The sequence below is a fragment of the Pygocentrus nattereri genome, chromosome 23 (assembly GCF_015220715.1).
Source record: "Pygocentrus nattereri isolate fPygNat1 chromosome 23, fPygNat1.pri, whole genome shotgun sequence".
In the NCBI taxonomy this organism is placed as follows: Eukaryota; Metazoa; Chordata; class Actinopteri; order Characiformes; family Serrasalmidae; genus Pygocentrus; species Pygocentrus nattereri.
Genome location: NC_051233.1, coordinates 28,841,154 through 28,845,825, shown reverse-complemented (window position 1 = coordinate 28,845,825; position 4,672 = coordinate 28,841,154).

Here is a 4,672-nt window from a genome sequence, read left to right as displayed (position 1 = left end):
TTTTCCTGTGTTTTGCTTTTCACCACTGAAAACTTACGAGGCGCTGAGGAAGGACACCAGCTTCCACTGGTTTTGTATTGAAAATGTCAAGTGAAATTTATTTGTAGCGCTTTTTACATGTGATGTTGTCCCAAAGCAGCTTTACAGAAATCCAGTAAAGACAAAGTTTTAACACGAGGAGAGCAAGCCAGGGGTGACAGTGGCGAGGAGAAGCTCCCTCAGAGCTGAGGAAGAAACCTCTGGAGGCTCACCGGTGGGGGTGCGGGGTGGGGTTCCGTCCTCCTCCGGTCAAACTACCTGCAAGTGATTAAACTACTAAGTAGTAGTGCAGTAGTAGTAGTAGTACTAATATCTGAGCGAGAAAGTTCCACGGTGATTCTGTGGCTAAACTGATCCGCCGCTCATGTGTTACAGGCGTGTTATCAGCTCGATGTCATGAAAACAGCGGCGATGCCAGGAAAGAGGTGGTAATGTTGTGTAATTACTTGTACGTGTAGCAGTTTAGCTAACAAGTTGAACTGCCCGCTAGCCTAGCTCAGACTAGCCGCCAGCCTCGAGTTATAGCTATTACTGGACTTTTTGGTCAGCTCAGCCAAGCCGAGCCTTCTACTGTCCAACCAAGTTAACTGAAGACCTCGCTCGACGCCGAAGCATCAGCAGTTAGCGGTCTGTGCGGCTGGAAAGGCCAAACTTCCACTGGCATCGGGGCAGTCTGCACTGGTAGCCGCCTCAGCCGACTAGCCTATCCACTCCGAGCCCCGCGAGCACCAAGAGTGTTTATATTGTCTCTTTGCGGTGCATTAAATCCAACAGCTGTATACATCCTACATTTAAGTATCCTAAGTGCTGGTATTTCATCAGAGGAGGGTACTAAGCATAGCTCCTGTCCCCTTGGTTTATACCTTTCGCAATCATTAAGCTAGAAAAAATCCATAAATAAGCAATAAATTAGTTCAGAGTTATAACGGAACCCAGGGCGCCCTAACGGGGCACTTTGCCAAGTTTCTATATTTACCATGACCCACTGTAGGGGCGCTACAAGTATATATGCCTTCAGCCTTTTCAGTAGCACTGTCCAGTAACGCTGAGTGGCAGTTACTCCACTGCTGTCATGTTCAATAAAGAGCATTTGTTAATAACAGTATAATAAGTAATATTAGATGAAAAAAAATTGCAATTATGAACATGCTATTAACTAAATGATGCCATGTCCGTTCCTCTCTTACAAATTTAAAACTGTTAGAATGAAACTTTGTCAATTTCTTTGGATGAAAGGCAAATACAGCATTCATCCCAGAAGCCCTTTGAGTAACTACATGTGTAGAATATTTCTTCAGTGTTTTCAATATCGCAGACACAGAGTTAACAGTTGTTCATGTCAGTATTAAACCTCAGTCTGAGAAATTCTTTGGAAGGGTAAATATCACTGGCGATATTAAAGTGAACTTCCTTTTGTCGAGGGGTAGAAAAAGAAGAAAAGTTCTCACATGTTTAGAAGTGTTAATATCAAATTCTGTCTAAAAATATGAAAATGATTATTTATATTAGTGCAGCATTTTTTTTTTCAGTTCAGACATTCCTGATGTCTTTTCTGGAAGGTGTTTCTGATAAATGGTCAGGGTGCACGTGTGAGGTAGGTGGAAATAATAAAGGGCAAGTACATACCAGTGCAAACATCTTATGATTGAAATAACGTATTCAGACATAATAATACTATATCTAAATGTAATTTAGTCTTACATGAACACCACTGATTTTGTTTTGGCCATTACTGTACTAATGTTTCACACTTTAGTTATATGCAGCCACCTGACACATTTTATTTCGTCAGGTCAAAGAACTGGTTTTTATTGTAACAGCTGAAGAACGCAAGACATTTCATTGCAGCCAATTTTTAATAGGTGATGAGAATTTTCTGCATTTACTATACATCTCTGGAACATATAGTAAATAAAGTATAATAATGCATCAATGCTCTAGGAAGCTGATTTCTTCAGCAACACTTGTTTCCAAATTAAGAAATTCGATAGTTTTGGCTGTTCTGGTAAAAAAAAAAAAAAAAACCTTCAAAAAAACCCTTTTGCTGTAGAAATAGGAAATATAAAGGTGAGGTTTCTTTGATTTTTTTAGTGAAATACATCCTTATACTTTCTAAAATTAAAGAAATCGGGCAATTCTTCTGGGCGAGTGATTAGAAACTATTTTAACTTTTTGTTTTTAGCTGTTGAGCTCCATTTAGTCCCATTCATTGAGGACTCCTTCACAAGTGCCCTCTGCTGTTTATCTTTCCTGTTCTTGAGATAACGGGGAACAGGAAGTGGCCAGGCTCCTCATAAACTGGCTCTGCTTGCAGCATATGTGAGGAGCCTGGCCACTTCCTATCGTTATATCAAAAACAGGACAGCTAAACACCAGAGGGTGCCCACGAGCGAGACCTCAATGAATGGGAATGAATGGAGCTCAACAGTTAAAAATCAAAAGTTAAAATAGTTTCTAGTCACTTGCATTGGCTATTCCCGCCATGAACACACGGGAGAAGCCTTTTTAAACTCCTATAACAAACAGTTTAAAAGTTTTTTGAAAAGCTTTTTCATTCTGGCTATAGAGAAATCCATCTTAGACCCGGAGTTCCTAATATGGACACAACACATACTGCAGAATGTTTTGACACTCTTAAAAAAATGGTTATTCAAGGGTTCTTTAGTAAAGAAAATGGTTCTATAAAGAACCATGAACACTCAAAGAACCCTTTGTATGTTTTCTTCTTATAATTATGGAAAAAAATCTTGTTATTACAAGATATCAGAAAAAAATTGGGACGACATTGTGACAAGCTGTTTTGGTGCCCACAATGTTGTCACAACATTGAAATGCAATTCCTCAGAAAGTTGTGACGTCATCTGACAACATTCTAGGAACCTCCCAGAAACCTTCACAGGTTGTATTATGTTGTGCACAGAACTCCAGATCTCTGTGTGAATCCCCAGAACTTTTTCCATATTTCTCTGTCACTTTTGATTTTTTCAAGTTTAAAAATCTGTTTCAATCATACAAAAAAAAAACTTGTTTGAAAACTTTTTTTTTTTTAAATGGTTAGATATCAAACATGAATAAATGGAAAATTTGTGTGAATCCAGCAGTATTATTACTGCACTTCACCAATTCTGCCAATAGGAGGTGCTACAACAGTCATGTCCCATGTCCCTGGTATATTTAATGAGAAATACAAAAATCACTTTTGAGACGTTCAAACAAACATTCTTATAAAGTTTCAAAATAGATGTAAAATCAAATTATGCTATTAAAATGCTTCCCTGTCAGTATCATTATCAGAATAACCAGAATCCCCCAGAGAGCATCATACACTTCCACAGTTTTCATGCATGTGTTTCTTGGCTCAGCTGCCAAAAAAAAAAAAAAAAACCCTGTTGTTGTTCCTCTTTCATCCACTTCAAATTTGGGCATCCACAGCTCTGCTTTAATGGCCTAGAGATTGCCAGCATTAAAGTCACCATCGCTCATAATTTCCAGATGATACACATACGAACTGCTCTACTAAACAATAATAACAATAATAGTTGTTTCCATAGCGATGTGAATGTGTGCGCTTGCTTGATCGCAGTGCATTCAGTGATAAAGACTGCATGGTGCCGTCTTTTAAACAGTCATAGAAAACTTGGGAGCACACGAAAAGCTCCTATTCCACATGCTGATTTTGGTATGACCAACGTGGACATGCACACTGGGAAAAAGGCCACACTGTGGGGGGTGGATTTTGAATGTATGGATTTAAAAGACATTGTTAGAAGATTCTTCAAAGAAAAGCAGAAACAAAAAGATGTTTTGAGTAATATGAAATATAGGCCACTCAAAGCTGTGTTATAGTGAAATTGCCACAGGTAGAACAGAAACACCAACACATACATAGAAACTAAGGGGTTTAGACACGATGTGGAGTAAAATCACTGTAACGCTCAGTGTCCTGTGGCTTACATGCTTCATATTATTCTTACATTTACAAACTACCAAAATTCCACTTTCTTAATTTTGATATAACATGACAAAATGCTTTTGGACGCCCTCATCAGCTCATAAAGTTAAAAAAAAAACTATTCTAAATCTGAAAATCTTATATTGTCAAACACTCAAAACAAGCATGCTGGCAACACTTACTGGACAAATCTATGCAAATGCATCATCAAATAATAATACTCCTAACACATAATACCCGTCAATATGAAACATACTTGCATATATTTTCATCAGCAGTAGTTTGCAGTATTCTGGAATAAACAGACCTTTCTTTCTAGTATAAGTAGCCCTAATATTGTTATATGCTTTAATCATGATAGACTGTTGGTGTATAAACATTTGTGTGAAGTATCATTTCAGTATGAAATAAATGCATTCTTAGTTTACATTAATTCCCTTGATTTTATTGCACATTCTGGCAGGAAAGCACATCAGCAGATCTGTGAGAAACCTGCAATCACTAATTGCTGATCAGCCGAAGCTCATATGCATCAGTCCATTAGTCACTGAGAGGCCTGACTGCCTCATGCTGCTAAATGAATAGACAGCTGTTCAAATTGACGCTTGTATTAGAAACTTCAGTTTGCCGTTTCATCTCATAAAGTAACCTGTTGCGGCTTAAACGAAACCCTGTTCATCA